We start from the raw sequence: 22,698 nt of genomic DNA, 5'->3' as shown, positions 1-22,698 counted from the left end.
GTCACTCAATCGATCAGCACCCGCGGTCATCCCACTAATTTAGATGAACATACAGAGTCAGACTTTCTCCCAACTACCAAACTGGTTCGACACCGCTCCTGCCCTCCCTCCTCTCGTCGCGGTTCTACTTTTGCTGGACTGTGACAGACCCACTCTATCTCACCTACCTGAAAACACTCTCCGAACTGAAATAAACCGTCTGGGACACCGTTTACTAACGGCACATAGCAACCATAGGCAACAGCTAGTTAGTAAATCGAAATTATGTGCAACGCACTACAATTGGCGGATGTGTCGCTAATGTTCCAATCCTAGGTCATTTTACACATTGCCAGATCCTCCCACTGCCAGGTAACTCGCACGCTTTATTCAGCCACGGGATAGGCTGTTTGTGTTCCGGAAGTACTAATGAAGTTCGTCAGAGATCAATAACGGACAACTGGTATTTGGCTGATTTTTATGGACAGTTTTTGTAAGTAGTGACGAAATGACAAACTGCCCTTTACTCGTTTTCATTCACGCAGCCATATGGATGTTTTCAGTGCAAGATGGTTAGTAGAACACAACTATCTCAGGTTGCCAAAACACTGTATTTCCGTTTAGGGGATAAGCCTTAATAAGCAGAGTAATATGGGAGTATATAGTCAGTGTTATGGGATGGAGATTGCAAGTTAAATTCATGCAACTCATAGTCTACGTTATTTCCTATGGGCAGCGGTTCTCTGTAACATGAAGTATGTTATACAATGTTTGTTACTCGTGTTCAACTGTTAGTCCTAGTCTTAATCAGATGGTAAATCACCTCAGTGGATAAGAGTCCAGATTGGCGAAACTGTGCCATTTTTTAAAAAATGCCCATACCCACATGCGAACTCATATAGCCAAAAGTGAATTTGGATTCCCGACTCACAAAATGTATTCTTGGTTCTCAAGAGAAATTGGTCCCAAAATCTAAGATCCAGATAACAGAGGGGCACCAGCATACTCGCCAGCTCAACTGATGTATCCGGTAGGTTACCGGTTTTGAGGCAGCCTTGTTGCCTACAATTTTCGTTTAGTGATCAACAGCTTTCTTCTCTGCTTCAGTTCTTTTTTTTTTTTTTTGCCCACGTGCACAAGTGCCGTGTTTACAAAACAATAAATACGCCATGTATTTAGCCATTGGGAAACCAGAGGGGCAGCCTCTTCCGGGCTGCTACTACTTACAATTATTATTATTGTTATTATTTTTCTGTGACTTTATATAGCGCGTACTTGGCCCAAAGTCATTAGAGCGGTTACTAGGGAGCTGGCAGTATATTCTGGTTTACAATCAAAACGTAATCTATTAGCGCCAGAAAACAAAAACAAAAGATCAAATCGTTCTTACCAGGAAGGATGAAACAGTTGAAGAAGTACTTAGCAGTCGTAAAAACAGCTGCAACGCCCCAAGAAAGCAGAAAGAACAGAAATTTCGTAACATAATGGATTATTAGTCAGCAGAGTAAATGCAAGCAACGAGCCTAATTTTAACCACAGTGTCTCTAAAATAAGAGGATTTTGAGTTGCCTTTGAATGTGACCAGACAAGAGGTTGTGCGAAAGGCTGGTAAGAGGCAGTTCAATACCCATATTGTTCTATCAGATAATGCTTGTATCATGCAGTGTTCTTACCAGATTGTGGGATGTTCTAGCAGGAGCGACTCGGCGTCTCTCAATTCCTGTTGAGCTTCAGATACTGCCAGTTTGTCGTACAGGTAGAAGGGAGTGGAGTTGTGGAGGATTTTATGAATAATGCATGCAGTCAGATTGGGGTCTTGCGCTGATACTAAGTTATTGCAGGGTATGAAGAATGGGAGAGCTATTGTTGAATATACAGTTACATAGAACAGTGTTTTCAGAGGAGCTAGAGGTAGTTTATAGTAAACATGATGGCATTCTACAACTGTGAAGTGGGAGATTGTGAAAAAACTTGGGGGGATGTATTTTTTTTCTCCCAAGCACTGATTTAATGTAGCTAGAATTAGCTTTGGAGACATTCAGTTTGTCTAGATGATTCCACACTCACTTTAGTTTGAACCATACTCCTTTTGTGTTCTGCCTTCCCTTTTATGGGTCCCTTCCTGGCCTTTACCTGGTTGTGAATATTTCTGTCCGCTTGGAGTGCTGGGAAGAATGAACGGGGGTGAGGTGGCAGAGTAAGGGAGCTGCTTCAGCAGCTGTGTGAGCACTTTACTGCTGCACACCAGGCCTCTTTGCAGCGGGATGTGAGGAAGGGTACCTGTGCAACCAACGTCCAGAAACAATAGGCCTGTCAGTACAGAGAGGAGGAGAGTACATATAAAGTCACTGAAACGTATTTTGTGCCAGTGGAATGGTCTAAAAGTGTACCAGAAAGGCTGATGGCTTTGACCCCCGTGCTCCATTCTCTGACTATATCTATTTAGTACCTTTTTTTTTCTTCTCCACATTTAAATTGCTCATTACCTCCTGTTGGGGAACACCATTTGCAGCATTAATATTGTCAGCACAGCAATGGGATTACAATTAATAGTGATGATTAGATTATTTTAGTAACAGATGTGAATACTGCTGGAGACTTCATCTGAAAACTCCAAGTGCCTGTATGCATATATGTGGTATTTCTATAGCGTAAACCTAGCCAAAAGGCAGTAGAACATTGTACAGTGTCAACAATAAGCATAAAGTCAACAAGGGATAGGAGAAGGTTTGTGGATGATTAGTGCATTGTGATGTAGTGTTTTTAAAGAGTTGAGTCTTCATCTCTTTCCTAAATTGGAGCAGCATTGGGCCATTCCTGATGGGCACAAGGATTTAATTCCAGATCCTAGGTGAGTAGATGGAACATGCCTGTTGCCTTTTTTCACTTTTAAATTTCTTAGACTGCAGTCTGATGGTGTCCTGGCTATGTGTTTGCAGAGAACCACTGGCGATTGTGAGCTTGCCCTCGAGATAAGCAGGGTTGCTTATTGTGATGGCTTTTTAAGTGATGCAGCTGGTTTTGAAGATTGTGCAACAGGAGTCATTGAGGTTTCATTAGAATGGGGATGATGTAATCATTTTTCTTCAGGCCCTGACAAGATGTACTAAGGTGCATAGGATGCCTTTAAGGATGCCACTTCAATAGGGATTTACCCCCACCCAGAAGAAAGAGTTCAAGGGCTGGAGCTGCAGTTCTGAAGTCTCTTTCTTGAAGAAACGGTTTTGCTTTCTTAATAAAGAGAAAGTTGGTATCAGGCTGTCATGGTTGTTTCCTCTGATCTGCTTTAGGTCATGTAATTTCCTGTGACTGTATGGTCAAGGTAAAAGTCGTAATGTAAACTAATGTGATATCATCAATATGCAAACTAGCATGTTTGATATCTGAACTATCATACCTTTTTTTTGTCATTAAACGTGGGCAAATATACACAATGGTGCATGAAGGGTGCTAAATCTAGTCCAAGAGGCACCAATAGCCTCTTTATTTTGTCACAGAGTCTAAGTTCTGGGTGAGATGTGGCAGTTGAGATGTCTTGAGGTGGTTCATTTAACCATTGTAGCTCGCTGCAAAAGGGTAGTCATTGTGCCTTTCCATTTTTAGTGTAGAATGATAACAATTAGATCTTGGTTCACTTCTTGGCACAGCTATGGCCTTTGTGTTGGTGCTGAGCAGCAAACTTAAGCAATTTATTAAAACAAAAAAACCATGTAAATTATGTGTGCTCCATATAATAGATACGCTGACTACATCCCACATACTAAAGTGAAAAACTGAAAAAGGCGAAAAAACACAAAACTACTTGCTGTTTCAGTTAATTGTATTTATCACCAGAAATATTTAGTGTATGCATTAAATCTCAAACCAGTATTAAAGCTCACGATATCAGTCACGAGGGAACATAGCTATAACCATTTTGTAGCAAAGTACAACTACTCAAAGCTTGTGCTGCTACCTGCAGTTGATGTAGGTCTTATGCAAGAGTCTTTCATTAGGATACAGATGGAGTGAAAATATAGATGCTGTTTACATGTTCACCTTTCTCTAGAACCCTCTCCATCTTTTGGGAACACTTACAATGTCACACTCCAACGTTGTGTAACATTGTAATGCTGTAGAATGTGAATTAACAATGCTGCTGGTAGTAATATAAATTGATACTTGTTTTAGCTAAAAGCACTGTTGCTTGTAGAGGATGAAGGCTACTTTATGCCTCAAAAAGTTCCGGGGTGGGTGTAATTGGGATTGTACAGGCAAATCAGAGATTCTTAGGTATGGCGCAGAGCACAGGCTGCCTAATGCCTCAAGCCATAGATTATATTTTCTTTCGGGGAGTAATTCAGATTCATGAATAGTTCACCATACTCTTTCTGAAAACAGTCACTTCTATGAGACGCAGACGGTTTTCATTTGCTGTCACACAAAACACTCCCCAAAGAGAAGCACAACAAGGTCCTTGCTCAAGGGCCCACTAAGCATGTTGAAGGCTGGACTGTTTTAGTGAAGAACCATTTATTCTACACGTGTTCTTGTGACACTTGTTTGCTATCACGTCGTGCCTGTTCTGCGTGACCACACGCTATTTTCCATTATTTTCTTGGTAACAATGACTCAATGACCTGCTCTGCATATTATTCCCCTATACAACAGCTGATGCAAGTACATTGTTGCTGGTTTGCGTAGCTTTGTTCTATTTCAGCCTGCACAGCACCCACACAAATAGTTTCATTGTGAGAATCATCATCAGTATAATTATCAAAGTGTGAAGTCTTGCCTTAAACAGGGACTGAACTCAACTGTCCTATCTGCTTGCAGTACCCTAAAATGTGAGAATGGGAGATACATGAAAACATAAAAAAAAAAAGTTCTCATATGCTGAATGCACAGTGCAGTGCTACCGCACTGAGGCACATCAGTTCGTGACTGTAGTGCAGTTTCCATGAAAGTCATGTAGTCCGCGCTTACTGCTTACATCTGCACCTGAAACAATTTAGCATTCCAGGAGGACCAGCTCAGAGTTTCATCCTTCCAAACGAGGTGCATTGAGTAATGGTAACCTCCTGGTGCTTAGCTTAATGCTTAACAAATGCTCTATAAAAGTACGTTGGTCGTGGGCAATATAGACAAGGTGAGTGAACAAGCAGCATGGACAACAGGAGGGTGGGAGGGAAACAGCAATGACTACGGCTGAAGAAAACAGAAACAATAGTACCTCATCACGACACAAGCAGTGAAGGACACTAATAAAAAGGAAGCATTCAGTACTTGGTATAAGGAACAAAAATAGCCCACCTCTAAATATGTGCTCTGTATAAAGAGTCAAGAACAACTATTAAGAACCACAAGGATTTTCATGTACTTAGAATATTTACTGATATCTTTTATTTTCTTCATAAATTCATAAACAAAAATCTTACATATTAGTTAGAACACCCACTAAGACATCTCATTAACAACCTTTAGCCATACCACTCATATCCTTAAACGTCATACTATCATCCAATTAAAAAAGTTTGTTGTAAAATGCCACCACAACACACTACTGCATAATTTTGAGGAGAAAACATAGCCACTCACAATAAATTTTCTAATACAGGGTTGATCTCCTTATAAATTGAGAGGTTGGCAGGCCTGATATACATTTACAGGTCCTAAGAGAACCACTATTAATACAGAAAGGTGCATATTATCTCTGATATCATCCTGGCTGTTAATGTTCTAATTCAGTGTTGGAGAGGCTGATGCACAGGTGGCAACACACGTTTTGGTGTAAAGGGGCCAGCCAATCTCACACCTTCTTCAGGGCACTAAAGAATGATTCAATAAAAAGTAAATTTCCACCAGAAAGGAGAGAGAAAGAGGGCAGCTGCCCGCTGGTTCTCTGTATTGAAGCCAAAAACCATTAATCAGATACTGACACCTTAAAAGGTCTCTATTTCCTCTTCTGAATCTTGAAAACAATTCCAGGGAGAGTTTACCAACCCATTTAAACTTTATAAAAAAAGAAACCTTTTTTTTAAGCAGACAGTTTTCCTTAAAAGAAACAGGGCTATGTTAAAAAAAAAACAAAAAAAAAAACTTTTTTTTTAAGCACAATCACAGACGTTGTCTGGTGACATTTACAGGCCAACATCCTTGCAATGGTGGCCAATCCCAGGAGGCCGCAAATTTCAGCATGCCGAATGAATGTTAATTAGGCAAGTCATTCCATTGCATCCTGCAATTTTGTGTTTTGCAAACTGACTTGTTTATACATACATATGTACAAAAAACAGGATAGGCCAATAGGGTTGGAAAGGGCAGGAGGGAGTACTTCTGGCAGTGACATTGAAGGTGACTGGCATAAAAGAACTACATTTTAAGTGTGTCCACAAGGTCTAAAAGTAGGCACCATCTTCCTAGAGAGTTAAATAAAATGGTTGCAGTAGCTCCCACGCGGGGATGTGTAATGTGTGACACTTTCAATTAGTTCTGCCATTTTAGCCAACCACTCAGAGAGAGATCTTCAACATTAGCCCCCGATCACCCCCGTCTACCTCAGGGCAGCCCACCATGCCAGTAAAACCACCTCAGTGATCTCAGGGAGCGAGGGAGGAATTGCATGCAGTAAAGAATTCCCATAAAATTGTCATAGCCAATCCGCAAGATCTGTGCCCTAAAAACGGGGTCCGCCCACACATTCTGTCATTTACCACTGTGATGTGCACTACCCAGTAGTAAAGGCAAATATCGGCCATAGCAAGGCCCCCCGTCAAAGGTAGATCGAACACACTTGTCAAAGGAATTTGGGGACGTTTATTGGCCGAGAGGAATTTCCATACTCAGGAGGTTATGTCAGTGAATCCTCGATTGGGAATAGGGTAAGGGAAATTCTGAAGTAGCTAAAGCAGTAGTGGGAGGATCATCATTTTATACAGTAAGTCACTCTTAATCTTCTGATGATTTTATTTCCCTTTGTGAAAGAGGTCTCACCAATTTATGCAGCTGTTACTTTCACACTCGTTAAATTCGTTATCTGTTCAAAGCCAGCAGGAAATCAGAAATACAGAGTAGCATTGTAAACCTATATCTTTTAAACCTCATTGCATCTGGTTCATCTAGAGTAACACCATTGCTATTGAATTTGTGGAACAGCTCACTCTAGCATTCTTTTCAAGCCTCGGGAGTTCCTAGAGCAAATACCTCGTCAGCATATGATGTAAGAAGAAGCACTGTTTCTCTGTCCTGACTTTTGACCACTTCCACGTATCCCAGTTTTGCTGCTCTGTAGTACATTATGAAACCGGGTATACCCAGGCCACCCGAACTGGGATGGTGGAAGCTCTAAGTCAAACCTAACCTTAGTTTCTTCCCTCCAGCTATGCTGTCTTCAGGCCCATTAAAGCAGCACTGCGCAGTTGGAAGAACTATCATTTTAATGGATGCTATCTGGCCTAGCTGAGACAGATGCGGATTGAACCATCAGAGTAGATACTTTTTAATGGAGGTAAATACCCAGGGATAATTTGCTAAGAGTGACCCAGCTTTAGGTGTAATGTTTATCGCAAGATATAAAATACACAACTTGTGTTTTGTGTTTTTTGGCAGTAGTATATAGCTTGAGCATTATAGTGATTACATGAGCACAATATAATATTCCACATTTTAGGCACAGGGAGATTAAGTGATTTGCCAAGAAGTTACAAACTGTTTAGCCGTGGCTGGTACTTGAACCTGGTTCCTCAGTTCCAAAGTCATCAGCTATAGCTGCTATTCCATCTCTCCCCCGCTCTGGAAAAATTGGTCTGTTTCCCCCAGCTTTGCCATGTGCCCAGAGTTGTCTTAAGGCCCTTCATTTCCCAACTTAATCATGTTCATCTTAAACCCAATACACTGTGGAACCGGCACAGGGCCCTTTAATGGATCAGTCAAGGACATCAGCACATTGTCTTCAAACATTGTGACCTATTACATGTCTGGTCCTAGCTGCATCCCTTAAATCCCTGGGTTGTGTCAGAATCTCTGTCCCCAGGGCTCCATGCATAATGCAAAAGAGAGAGGGGACAGAGGACACTCCTGCCTCGTTCTCCTATCTGTTTTTATCTCTCGAGACTGTAGGGTGTTAATTCTGACGTTTGACTTTGGGGCCTTGTAGCACACCTAGACCATATTCAAGTAACATAGGCTGAAAATATATGACTTTATGGTCTCCCTCAGAAAGCTCCAATCCACTGTGTTGAAATGAAAGCTTTCTTGGCATCAAGGGAGAGACGAATGACCTTCCTACTGAGATGTGGTGAACTACTTTATCACACTATCACTTACTCTACATCCTTCCACAAAGCCTGACTAATTTGAGTGTATCAGCTGAGACAGCACCTCATTGAGTCTTGTTGCCATGGTTTTGGTATAAACCTGAAAATCGGTGTTAAGGTTTTAACTTTGTCTAGATGATCTACATGCCTTCCTTGCCTCTTTCAGATGTGAATATAATCACTGTTTTTACTTTGGTCATTGAGAATGCCTCACACACCCCAGAACTTTCAGATGAGTTATCACAGTGTGTAAGGAAATCCAGCATATTTTTCCAGAATGTTTTATGAAACTGTATTATAAAGCTATCCAGACCATGGGACTTAGAAGGCACTAACCACTTAATTCCTGTTATTATTTCTTCCTTTAAAATAGATTTGAGTAGGGGTCAACTTGCACAAGCTTGCACAAACCTGCCCCGTGCACGCTTTGTTTCATAGACTGTTGGTCTGCCAGGCCAGTTGTGTACAGCTGATGATAAAAACCTGTGAAAACTACCTGCCTTAAAAGCAATCTAATTCATAGAGGAACCACCCTTGTCCTTGATAGTGCATATATACAATGAACCTAACTGGCCCTAAGTCTGGTAGCTAAAAAGGTTTCTAACTTTATTCCCTCCATAGAATTTCTGCCCCATCATAGCTAGTGCATTTTCATTCTGCATTATTTAGATCCACCATCCACAGCTGCTGCAATTAGGTTGTCTTGTGCTGGGTGTCAGCCACCTGCAACTTTAGGACCAGCATTGACCATGCTTCCTCTCTGATCTTACTCAGATGGATGCTTTCTGTGATTACCCACCCACTTGCTACTGTCTGGAGCATGTCTCTTAATTTCCAGGCTGCAGTCCCCTGTGTCGTACTGCCGAAAATATTCATCTATTTTAAATTTTGCTACTGGGCCTGTTAAAAGGGAATTATTCAGACACCACTTACAAGGATGTGCCACTTTGCCATCCTCTTGTATCATTCTGCATATAAGTGGGGCTTACTCAGACATGGAGATAATGCCATGCTCTGCCACAAGTTCCTCCAAGATGATACAGCAAGATTTTATCAGTTCTTCTCTATGTTTTGTGTGCCATCGAGTAATGAGAATAGTGCACGCAAGTCAAGTATGTCTTCCACCATACATCAGTCAATCCCATATCCAATAACTACCGTAACCCTGAATCTGACAATACTGCCGTATCCCGAAAGCATTATGTAGTCATACCTGTTGTGCCATACAGAATTAGATTCCAGTCTCCTCTTATTATTAGGATGTGTGACCAACTTAGAATCTCTTATATTGTAGATTTTAGAAAGGCCTTCTTACCCTGGTGTGGTGCATACCTGATGCTAAGTAGCTAAGTAGACCGACTTTCCCCTCAGCATACCATACAGTAGGAGCTTCCTGTCACTATTTTCTGCAAATTTGCTGAATAGGGAGAACTCTAAATGTCTTCCAAACAGAATGCCCAGCCCTGCCGTTTTGACTGATGCAAAGTGTTGAGCCAGATACCTACTTGGGCGCACCTTCTATGTGTCTTTGGACAGCAGATATAAAAGTGTCCCTTTCTAATCTCCTCAGTGTGTTCTGTGTCGATGCTGTGATGTTAAGACTGCTTTAAGTATAGAAGGCAATTCAAATGTCTCTACCCATTGTGTCAAACAATCAGAGTTTGGATAGCATGCTAATCTCTTTTGAGAGGGTCTGGCTACTCAGTGTTTCTGTCAAAAAGTCAAGTCTTCAGCCCACTTGTTATATTTCTGGGGGGAGGGTTTTGTTCTGAGGTGGTTGGGAAGGCTGATCCAGGATTTTGTGGCAAAGTAGGAGAAGGAGCAAAATCCACTATTGCAGCGACAGGTGAGGAGGGTATTGGTGAGGAAGAAGGAGGCAGAACGCAAGGGTCTGGAGGGGATGTGGAAGCTGAGACAGTGGTTAAGGTATGTTGATGCTTGGTTGTGAAGGGCTTTGTAGGCGTGAGTCAGCATCTTGAATTGGATCTTTGTGTGCAGGGAGCCAGTGCAGTTTCCTCAGGTTGGGGGTGATATATGTCTTTCTGTGGAGGTTCAGGATGCATCTAGCCGGTGAGTTCTGTATGATTTGTAGTCTCTCCTTGAGGTTTGATGTGATTCCGGTGTACAGAGCATTGCCATAGTCCAAGCGGCTGGTAACAAGGGCCTGTGTGACGGTGCGTCTGGTGGAAAACAGGAGCCACTTGAAGATCTTGCGTAGCATGCAGCAGGTGAGGAAGCGGGCAGAGGAGACTGGATTGTGTGTTAATCCAGGCTCTAGTCGCTCTGCTCCAGTAGCTCACTTACCGCTCATTATATCTGGAACGCCAACTCTTTTCTTCTCCATCAACTCAGCCTTATTCCTGAAAATCTAGAAACATGTCACTGTCACACCGCTGCTCAAGAACCCATCCAAGGACCCAGCCCCACACTCTGACTACAGACCCATTTCATTCCTACCATACCCAGCAGAGATCTTGGAGAAAATAACCAACCAATGCCTCACCGACCACCTCAGCAGTCACTAACTCCTCAATGTCAGGCAGTTAGGCCCAACCACAGAACAGAAGCAGACTTGTTATTGCAGACTAATATTCCCATGATCCTTGACAGAGGAAACAAAGCAGCCCTCATTCTCTGGACCTCTTTGCAGTATTTGACAGTCTCACACCCCATCCTCATCAGGACCTGCTCTCCTGTGGATCTGGTCCTTCTTAATGGACAGAACACAATCTCTCTGCCTTCCACCTTACTTCTTGGAAGCCTGCAAACTCATCTGTGGAATGCCTCAAGGTTCATCGCTCAGCACCATCTTCTTGACCGCATACAATATTACTCTGGCCAACATCATCCGCATACATGACATCAGCATCCTGTCCTATGCAGATGACACGCAAATCATACTCTTCCTCTTGGACAAGACCCCCAACACAAGAAACAAATTCACTACCTGCACAACCAAAATTGCTAACTGGATGAGAGCCAACTCTGTCAAGCCCAATGCCAACAAGACTAAAGTAGTGATCTTCGGCATGGACATCTCTTTATGATACTCAAGCTTTTGGCTGGCCGACACTCTACACACTCACCTAGTACCCATGCCAGGAACCTTGGAATCATCATTCACAGGAAACTGGACAAGACTGCACAAGTCAATGCGTCACTGCATTCTGCTGCCACACCCAGAAGATGCTGAGGAAGTTCTTCAAATAGTTCCCAAGCAACACTGGTAAAACCGTCACTCATGCTGTAGTCACTAGCAAGTTAAACTACTGGAACACCCTATACGGCTGGATCACCAAGCAACTAACCAGAACACTGCAAACCATCCAGAACTCCGCAGCCAAACCCATCCTCATCTTCCTGCCATGAGGTTACTTTAACTATTACAGTAGCACATAATTTTAGCTTAGGCCTGCAGCTTGTGCCCTTTCACTCTCATACATATATTTTTACTGTTATTATTTTAGCAAAAACTTTTTATTTTAGTGGAGATGTTTTTATTAATTTTATCAGTTGTCCTTTCGTGCAGAATTCCATTATTCATTTCTCTGCACAACATTTTCACTCTGTGCTTCACTCAAGGCTGAACGTGATAAGTTTACGAATTATTACCAGCACAAAGCGTTCATCGGGTCCCCAACTCTCATACACAGAAATATACGTGTTGTCATGTCAGGGCAGTTTATCAGAACACCAGATGTTTTCTTATAAAACACCTCACTGCCCCCTACACAATAGAGGGAAATTCCAGCCACTTGCCATTCATGCTGCACGTCGTCCTTGCAGTTTCTGTTGACATAACGCCTTCCATTTGGGAGGGTTCTCAGTAGACTAACAGACCTCTTCTTTACCTACAAACACAGGTTTGGGGGACAAGTTCCTTCCGGAGGGCCTGATGGGCAGATTGAGGCTTACACTGCGATGCTCTTGTATAAAATATTAGTAGTGCAGGTAGGGATTCTAGAACCATTGTTGTAACAATATGTTGTGACTTTTCCTATGTTTTGCTTCCTTGTAACTGCATTGCTTTATCATACTTTATATTCGCAATACATGCCTTTTTACATATAATGCAGTTGAGTCAATAAAACGTATTGAACCTAGTCCTGCTTCTGTTTGCCTTGGTATGTGTGAGACATATGTGACTGATAGAAGGGGGTAAGCTCTGTTCCACCACGGTTTCTGTGAGAACTCTAGTTGTTATGCAAAGGGCTGGCAAAAATCACCTTTACACGTGGGTACTGGTGGGATAATGCTAGCTGGTTGGGAGAGTTAGGCTGACAGCTGTCACACTGTGTAGGATCAGACTCAGCCCCCGCACTTGGAGGAGGGAGGAACAGTTACATTTGTAGTTAAGGCAAATCCAGCATATAGTACTGCAATTTCTTACTCTCGGGTCACTCTTCCAGCAGTGAATGGGAATACTCTCACCTTTCATCATTATATTCCTGCTAACGCAGCTGCACAATATGGAGTATATGCATACTTAGAAATACCTCTATCTTATCAAGAACACCAAAATTAGCTTGATTGTGCCCTACCACACTTTCCACAAAATGTTAGACTAGGTCCTTTGAGTAATGAAGGTGCCACATGGTCAGAACTGGCCACATATCTACCACACCCTAATGCTAACACCATGGCGGTAGCAGAAGTGCGCCGCCTATATAATGGTTTAGTTCAAGCATATAGACGCTTAATACAATTTGTGATGCAAACATTAAGTACCGCACCAGAAAGGGCTGCTCCAGCGCAACCACATATGGTCACGGCAGGCATTAATCCTGCAACAGGGCATTTGATCATGGGTTAGGTACCCACCAAACGTGAAGAAATTCCATTTTGGTGAGCACAAAAATAAGCGCTTTGGAAGCAGTGTATCCCCAGACCAGACCCCAAGATAAACATAGAATTCTCACAATCTGCTTGCCATTCGGGGGGATTCCCCTCAGTGGATAACTGCGCCACAAGAGGTGCAGTATTTGCTGCACTCTATACTACCGCCCACAGTATCTCGACACTTGCAAATCTTCCAGAAGTATTGAAACAAATTCAAAATGAATATGGGTCTGCCATAGTCCTGAGTATGCAATTAATGGGCAACGGTGCCACGGTATCCATAATAATATTAAGTAACATTAAAGGGTAAGCATTAGCTCTGGCAGTCCGCCAGTGACTCTGGTATGTTCCTGTACAGGATCAGAAGGGCGAGCTGCTAAAGATTATTGCTAGTACAGGTTGAGATTGTTTGGGGCCAGACGGAGTAAACATCAACTACAAGGTAAATCCGATGAGGATTCTACCAAGCAAGAAACAGAGGGTTCTAAAAAAAATGCTGGGATAAAGAAACCAAAATATAGATAATGTAAAACAGAGAGGAAACCTCTGCGTCCGGAGTCCTCTGAGAAATTATACAATTTAAGAAATAGAGATGGTTTGAAAACTCCAGATAGATATCATAATATTGCTACACGCCAATCTCATTCTTTTCAGGACTCACCAGATAGGTGAAGTGAGGGAGGTGGGCATTCCGAACAACAAAACAAATATGTGAAATCGAGAAAAGATTCACAGCGTTCCTCTGAAACTTCCACAAAAAAGGAAGAGAAACCCCCCCAACAGAAACACCAGTTTAAAAAGGAATGGGTGGCAGCTATTTCGGCCCAAAATTCCATGCATGTTGAGAGCTTTAATGAAGACCAGCAAGTGGGCACTGCCTCTGGTAAATAGCGCAGCAGAGGTCACAATAGTTCCCTGGAATCTTCAAGATGTTCTATATGGGACGACAACTTTTCAGAAGTCGAAACTTCAGATGCATGAGTCTCCCCAGCAGAGTTTACAAATTGAAATAGCAGCTCGAAGGAGACATTGAGCGTACTGTTAGAGTAATATTCAGGGAAAAATTGACATTGTGCTATGATATCCAATTGGCAGAAACAGATTGGCTACTAGAATTTGCCTGAAATCTTCAGTTTGGGAAAACAGTTATTATGTCTTCTTTCTCACCTCTTGTTCCTAGGGAATTAGGAGAAGCCTATGGAGCATTGGCACAAGTCCCTGCTCTTTATCGCAATCATGTGGGATGGGACAGAACTCTCCCTACCACATAATACCTATTAGAATTCAATTACAGCCTTAACTTCAAAATCCCATTAAACATGAGGCTAAAGCTCCAGTGTGAGAAATACTCATACAACTTGAATACCAGGGTGTAATTGAGCCCCCCGTCTCGCCAGTGAACAACCCCTTATTTCCCATAGCTAAGCCGGACCATTCTTACAGAATAGTCTTAGATGACAGACACTTAAATAGTCATTCTCGTACATATGCTATTCAAAATGCACACAGCACATCACTGCTTAATAATTTAGTGTGCAAAAAATACAAAACAACCTTGGACGTTTCCAGTGGTTTCTTCTGCCAGAATATAGCGCCCGAATGCAGGGACTTAACAGCATTTAGCGCATTAGGCTCTCAAAGAAAATTTTGGAGGTCCCCACAGGGGTGTAAGCACAGTCCTGGACTGTTCTCAGCACGTGTAACAACCATTTTAGGCGACATTAACCCAAAGGCTTTGTCCTATGTAGATGATATCTACTTTATGGATTATGATCTCTTGAAACATTTAAGATAGGTATCTAGCATTATTTTGGGATTTGCTGAAATAGGCTACAAATTCAACTTTAAAAAAACTATAATTGCCTTTCTCAGTGTCCTGTTTTTGGGATACAAGTTATCTGATGAAGGAACGAGGCTGACGCTTCACTTGCTAGATAAATGCGCACAATTACAACCACCATTAAAAAACTTCAATCGTTATTGGGCTTTTTCAACTTTGGCAGAACTTAAATTCCAGACTGTGCACAACGCATAAAACCATTGTATGATTTATTAATCCCTGACTTTTCAAGTAAATATTGGACAGTCGAAAAAACTTGCATTCTGAGAGCATTGCAGCAGGACATGCTTGAAGCAAAACACTTACACATGTGATAAAACAAATTTGGTCTCCAGAGTAATTGCTGGTGCCATCAGATTCACCTATGTAACATTCAATGAAGGTGACACCATACCTATGGCATACAAATCACACCTGTACTCCACAGCTGAGCAACGCTTTGCTCCCACTGGAAAGATTCTGACTTCTGTTCAGATGGTTGTCACAAAAGAGAGACCTCTGGCCCAGGGGAAACGCGTTGTTTTTGTAAGCCCCATACTGGCCTTCAAGGCTATTACAAAGCATCCCAAAGGCTAAAGCATTACATCCACACTGGATCTAATAGCCAACATTTCTGACTGACACTAATGTAGATTATGTTTTTGACTGAAAACTTCAGACTGAAGAACTTCTTCAATACGAGCTTGAATACCAACAAACATCTTGCCTCTTGATCAGTACCGAATGTTCATTCATGCTGATGCTTCAGCACATCCGGCGACAGGCACAAAACAACAGTACTCTGCTGTGTGGCGTTGTAAGTGGTGGCATGAAAGATGGCAAATTCCTTCCTCGAAACACTTACATGCAGATGCTAGGGGACTGCACTGCACAGTTGGCAGAGCTTAGGGCTCTGGGATTCGCACTGGAACATACGGATAAAGAACAGATAACACTAATAGTGTGTGATTTGTACTAGTGTGTCCAGTCCTTTAATGAATATGTGCATTACTAGCACCAAAATGGGTTTAGAGATTTGAAAGGAAACACCATCAAAACAGATTATTGTGGGGGAAAGTAGTGGGTGTAGGAGGCTGGCCTGGATTATAGTGGGTACCTTGTGGTACTTGCACCTTGTGCCAAGTCCATTTATCCCTTATTAGTAGAATAGAGGTGTTCAAGCAGCCTAGGCTGATAGAGGTAGCTATAGCAGAGCAGCTTAGGCTGAACTAGGAGACATGCAAAGCTCCGACTATACCACTTATACCATATAGCACTATATCATAAGAAAACACAATACTCAGAGTTACTAAAAATAAAGGTACTTTATTTTAGTGACAGTATGCCAAAAGTATCTCAGAGGATATACTCTATTAGGAGGTTAGTAATATACACAAAATATATGCACATAAACCAAAATCAGGTAAGTAACAGTTAGAAAAGTAGTGCAAACAATGTAGAACACAATAGAATGCAATAGGGAGAAATAGGCCTAGGAGCAACACAAACTATATACTCCAAAAGTGGAATGCGAACCACGAATGGACCCCAGGCCTAGTGTATTGTGTAGAGGGTCGCTGGGAGTGTAAGAAAACACTAAGGGTGTCCAAGATACCCAGAAGATCCTGAAAAGTAGGACTAAAGTTACCCTACTACCCCAGAAAGACAGTAAATTCGAGATAGGGGATTCTGCAAGGACAGCAACTGACTCCAAAACAATGAAGACGGATTCCTGGACCTGAGGACCTGTAAAGGAAGGGGACCAAGTCCAAGAGTCACGCAAGTGTCCAAGGGGGGCAGGAGCCCACTAAACCCAGGATGAAGGTGCATAAGGGTTGCCTCCGGGTGGAAGAAGCCGAAGATTCTGCAACAACGGAAGGTGCCAGGAACTTCTCCTTTGGTCAGAAGATGTCCCACGGCGCGCTGGAGGATGCAGAGTTGTTTCCACGCAGAAAGACCACAAACAAGCCTTGCTAGCTGCAAGAGTTGCGGTTGAGGATTTTGGGTGCTGCCAGGGCCCAGGTAGGACCAGGAGGTCGCCCCTTGGAGGAGGAGACAGAGGGGACGCTCGGCAACACAGAGAGCCCACGCAGAAGCAGGCATCACCCGCAGAAGTACCTGAACAGGCACTTAGAAGATCTGAGGACAGCGGTCGACTCAGAGTCACAAAAGAGGGTCCCACGACGTCGGAGTCCAACTCAGCGAGTTGGGCAATGCAGGACGGAGTGTTGGGGACCTGGGCTAGGCTGTGCACGAAGGAAGTCTTGCAAAAGTGCACAGAAGCCCGAGCAGCTGCAGTTCACGCAGTACACAGGATTACTGTCTGGCGTGAGGAGGCAAGGACTTACCTCCACCAAATTTGGACAGAAGGGCCACTGGACTGTCGAAGACACTTGGACCCAGCTCCTGTGTTCCAGGGACCACGCTCGTCAGGATGAGAGGGGGCCTAGAGGACCAGTGATGCAGAAGTTTGGTGCCTGTGTTGGCAGGGGGAAGATTCCGTCGACCCACAGGAGATTTCTTCTTGGCTTCCAGTGCAAGGTGAAGGCAGACAGCCCTCAGAACATGCACCACCAGGAAACAGTCTAGAAAGCTGGCAGGATGAAGCGCTACAATGTTGCTGGTAGTCTTCTTGCTACTTTGTTGCGGTTATGCAGGCGTCCTGGAGCAGTCAGCGGTCGATCCTTGGCAGAAGTCGAAGAGGGAAGTGCAGAGGAACTCTGGTGAGCTCTTGAATTCGTTATCTGGTGAGATACCCACAGGAGAGACCCTAAATAGCCCACAGAGGAGGATTGGCTACAGAGAAAGGTAAGCACCTATCAGGAGGGGTCTCTGACGTCCCCTGCTGGCACTGGCCACTCAGAGCTGTCCATTGTGCCCTCACACCTCTGCATCCAAGATGGCAGAGGTCTGGGACACACTGGAGGAGCTCTGGGCACCTCCCCTGGGAGGTGCTGGTCAGGGGAGTGGTCACCCCCCTTTCCTTTGTCCAGTTTTGTGCCAGAGCAGAGCTGGGGGGATTCCTGAACCGGTGTAGACTGGCTTATGCGGAGAGGGCACCATCTGTGCCCTTCAAAGCATTTCCAGAGGCCAGGAGAGGCTACTCCTCCCAGGCCCTTCACACCTATTTCCAAAGGGAGAGGGTGTAACACCCTCTGTCAGAGGAAATCCTTTGTTCTGCCTTCCTGGGACCCGGCTGCCCAGGACCCAGGGAGCAGAAACCTGCCTGAGGGGTTGGCAGCAGCAGTAGCTGAAGTGGAGACCCCGGAAAGTTAGTTTGGCAGTACCCGGGCTCTGTGCTGGAGACCCAAGGATGCATGGAATTGTCCCCCCAATACCAGAATGGTATTGGGGGGACAATTCCATGATCCTACACATGTTACATGGCCATGTTCAGAGTTACCATTGTGACGCTACATATAGGTATTGAACTATATGTAGTGCATGCGTGTAATGGTGTCCCGCACTCACAAAGTCTGGGGAATTTGCCCTGAACAATGTGGGGGCACCTTGGCTAGTGCCAGGGTGCCCACACACTAAGTAACTTTGCACCTAACCTTCACCAATTGAGAGTTAGACATATAGGTGACTTATAAGTTACTTATGTGCAGTGTAAAATGGCTGTGAAATAACGTGGATGTTATTTCACTCAGGCTACAGTGGCAGTCCTTTGTAAGAATTGTCTGAGCTCCCTATGGGTGGCAAAAGAAATGCTGCAACCCATAGAGATCTCCTGGAACCTCAATACCCTGGGTACCTAGGTACCACATACAAGGGAATTATATGGGTGTACCAGTGTGCCAATGAGAATTGGTAAAATTAGTCACTAGCCTGCAGTGACAATTTTAAAAGCAGAGAGAGCATAAACAATGAGGTTCTGGTTAGCAGAGCCTCAGTGATACAGTTAGGCACCACACAGGGAACACATATAGGCCACAAACTTATGAGCACTGGGGTCCTGGCTAGCAAGATCCCAGTGACACATATCAAACACACTGACAACATAGGGTTTTCACTATGAGCACTGGGCCCTGGCTAGCAGGATCCCAGTGAGACAGCAAAAAACACCCTGACATACACACAAACAGGCCCAAAAGTGGGGGTAACAAGGCTAGAAAGAGGGTACCTTCCTACAGTGGGTCTGAAAGAAATGCTACCCAATGCCATTGTAATTCATCCACTGGGTCATCAATGTGTAGGAATGCACATTGCAGGCAATAATTGGCTGTTGAAGTAACCAAGTCCGCAGTAGCCACAGTTTCTGTTTGCTGCGATTACTCGTTCCAGAACGAGAGTGGACGATGAAACACTGGCTGCTATGCAATCTTCAACAGACAGCAAGCCCTTTCCAAAGGCGAATCCCGCCGGATTTTCCAACCACGTAATTGCACAGAACGTTGCCTTTGTAACAATACCAGTTGTGGGTAATCGTGTGATTCCCAACTAGGATCAGAGGTGATAAAAGCAGCGCATGAGGGAGTTGCTCTACCCGTGCAGGTGTGGAGGCTACTATTTCCTTATTACAAAACGTTATTGGTGGCCAGGTCTATATAAACAGACCAAACAGTGTGTCTTTTATTGTGACATCTGTCAACAAATAAAATAATCCACTGCCAAGCACCCACCACAGACACCCTCCTAATTTCCAGCAAACCACTACAATGTGTGTACCTTCACCATTGTGATCCTTTGACACCTGATATAGAATACAAGTATATCTTAGTCGCTTTTGACCATTGCTCCAGATTTCTATGGGTATGGCCACAACGATCAGCTGACACCTAAACGTGATTTGCACGTCTTTATTGGGACATATGTAGTTGCGGTATTTTATTGAGACCAGGGCCCTGCTTGTGCCTCAAGAGCATTCAGTAACACTTTGAAGACTTTGGGCGTCCAATTACATTACTCATCTCCCTAACATCCCAAGGGTAACATTAACAAAAGAACCGGGACTTAAAGCAGTCCTTAAAAGAGAGAGTATTAGGTATGGATCAGAGTTGGCTTAACCACCTATATGGAATCCAGGGAGCACCTAATAATCTACCTAGAATGTCCCTGGAAGGCTGCACCCCATACGAGGTTCTGTTTGGCATATCTATGTATGTCCCTGATCTTGATGGCTCTGGCATGGTGGTGGCAGAAACACTTTTGGACATAAATGAACGTGTCACTGTCTTGCAGGAATTACAGGAGTTCTGTGATGAAAACCCATCTGCATGTGCTGCACCTGGGAATAAGGGATGCATCAATAACACCGACCAACTGGATTCCAAAAGTTGGGGATCTGGTGCCAGAAAAGATTGTTGTGAAGAAAGAATTCTGCCCTTCATATCAAGCACTGGTTCCAGACATTGGAATGCACAGTACCAAAACTGTCATCTTACCACCGCTGCCTGGTTCTAAAGGAAACTGCTTTGTTTTTATCAACAGTGTCAAGTTACATCATGTGGCCAATCCTACACTGCAGACCTAGAGGACTCCTGGGTAGTTCCAGAACCCCTCTCTACCAGCCAGGATGTACCTCTACAAGTTTTAGCCGACAATGCTAACACTTCCCCAAGCTTGGGGAGGGTGGAAAATTATCTTTTATTAGTACCAATAACTTCTTATGAGAGAAGAAACATCCACACCTCTGAGCAGTATTATTCAGATCAACACAAACAGATGGAGTAGTTTAGAATGAACCACCAAGGGACACATCTGTCAGTTCTTATTTTCTGACACTGGCTCCAGTATTTGCATGAACTGCTTCTGGATATTTTGCCGACATCAATGAGTCTTTCACTGATTTTTCTACGACCTCTGCAGTACCTAGATCAAGAGCACGTAAGCTGTTCACTTACCTTAAAACTAACTATTTGGTTCATCCATGGAATTATAGGGGTTCAGTGGATCCGAGTTGGGGCGTTGTTGGTGAGTTCAGAGAGTCTTGGGGTTTGAAGCTGTTGTAGATAGCCTTGATTTTCTAATGGAAGAAGGCAGCTATTCTCTCGCAGAGGTCCTCGGATGGAGGGATAATAGTAGCCTCTGCTTGTGGTTTGATGAATTCTTTAATAAAGATTAATAGTTATTTTGAGCTGTGGGTGGTCGCGTCAATACGGTCATGCAGGGTGTGTTTTCTGGTGGGTCTGATAAGGCCATGGTGAGATCTTGTGGTGGATTGGAAGGCTGCAAGATCCTCCGGGGATTTGCTGTTCCTCCACTTTCTCTCCAGTCTCCGGAAGGTGTGCTTTGATTCCTGGAGTGCAGGGGTGAACCAGCTGGCTTTCTTGGTGGTGTGTTGCCCTGCGGTCGTTTGGCGTGGAGCTAGGGCGTTGGTGCAATCTACAATCCATTGGCGGAGATTGCATGCCGAGGTGTTGGCATCTGTCGTGTCTGGGGTGGTGAGTTGCTGAGGGTGTTGATGAGTTGCTCCTCTGTGGTCTGGTTCCATTTCTTGTGAAGGGGACAGGCGGTGTTGACGTGAGCTGTAGATGTGGTGATGGGAAGTAGATGCAGTGATCGTCAGTCCAGTGTAGCGGTATTGAGTCATCAATGGTGACGCTGCTGGTGGAAAAGATGGGGTCAAGTTTGTGTCCAGCGATGTGCATTGGTGAGATGACCAATTGCTTGAGACCGATTGTGTTAAGGTTCTCAAATAGCGAAGTGGTGTTGAGGTGTTGTGGTTGTTGTGGTCATCGATGTGGAAGTTGAAGTCTCTGTGGAGTATGTAGTTGGTGGAGGTGAGTGCATGGAGGACTATGAAGTCGACGATGGAGTCGTTAAAGGCTAGGCGTGGGCCAGGTGGTCTGTAGATGAGGGTGCTGTGGATGGTAGTCTTTGGGCTGATGTGGACTTGGAAGTGAATGTGCTCCATGAGGGAAAGAGTGTTCCTGTGTGTTGATTTATAGGCGGAGGGTGGTCTTCTGGGTGATGGCTTGTACACCTCCTGGTCTGGAAGGTCAGTCCTTGGGTAGCAGTTTGTAGTCACTGGGGATGGCGATGGTGAAATCCGGTTCAGATGCTGTGTTTGTCCATGTCTCGATGAGTAAGGCGATGTCCGAGCGGGTGGAGTCTGTCAGGTTGCAAAGATCCATGGCGTGCTTGTGAAGGGAGCAGATGTTGAGAATGATGCACTTGAAGTGATCTAAAGGGGTTTGAGACAGTTCTGTGGCTGGCGGTCTGGCGTTTGGAGTGTGGAGGAAGTGTGCTGGCAGTTGCGGCAGGCAAAAGGTCCATGGGTGCCTCTAGAGGAGGTGAGGTGGCAAGCGGTTGAATGTCCTGGGTTCAGTGCGTGGAGGGTTTTGGTGCCGTATCAGTGGATGGGCGTGAGAGCCAGGGTCTGTGGAGCTGGGGGCGATCCAGGCGCGGTTGGGCACAGGCATGCTTGTGTTTGGTGCGGCAGCAGCGCAGCCTCGCAACAGCCACCCTGAAGAAGGGGAGTGAGGGGGAGGGATTGGGAAGCAGGAGGGTGGGAAAGTGCTCCGAGGGCAGGGCAGCGGGGCAACAGCAGCAGGGAGGGAAGCACAGGAGCTGGAAGAGCACCAAAAAGTGCAAAAATAGCCAGAGAAGCAGAAAAAGAAGTACAACAGAAAAAAGAGGGAAGACAGAAAAGCCAGACAGACACAGATGACCAGTAGGCCACCAGGTTTTAGGTTCAGGTGGTGCCTGCGGGTGGAGGCGGGCCTCGAACACAGAGCCAGCAAGCTCTGTCAAGCATAACAAATAATGGCTAAGACAGAAGCGACTTATGTCATGCTTAACTTGGAAAAGTTGCCTTTTACT

The 22,698-nt window shown here is 44.3% G+C and overlaps 1 protein-coding gene across 2 annotated transcripts in view; it reads left to right on the top strand.

The window, feature by feature from the left end:
• Nucleotides 1–401: 401 nt before the first annotated feature.
• N4BP2 (NEDD4 binding protein 2) overlaps nt 402–22,698 on the top strand; it is a 1,101,392-nt gene continuing 1,079,095 nt past the window's right edge. Inside the window, exon 1 of one of the 2 annotated variants that reach the window (XM_069202011.1) lies at nt 402–472. The gene's annotated coding sequence lies outside the window, so the exon portion shown is untranslated. Of the gene's footprint in view, nt 552–22,698 lie in introns of both variants that reach the window. The other variant, XM_069202014.1, reaches the window with a different exon arrangement.

This window comes from Pleurodeles waltl, chromosome 1_2 (genome assembly GCF_031143425.1).
Source record: "Pleurodeles waltl isolate 20211129_DDA chromosome 1_2, aPleWal1.hap1.20221129, whole genome shotgun sequence".
Lineage (NCBI taxonomy): Eukaryota > Metazoa > Chordata > Amphibia > Caudata > Salamandridae > Pleurodeles > Pleurodeles waltl.
This window is presented reverse-complemented; position numbering and strand designations above follow the sequence as displayed.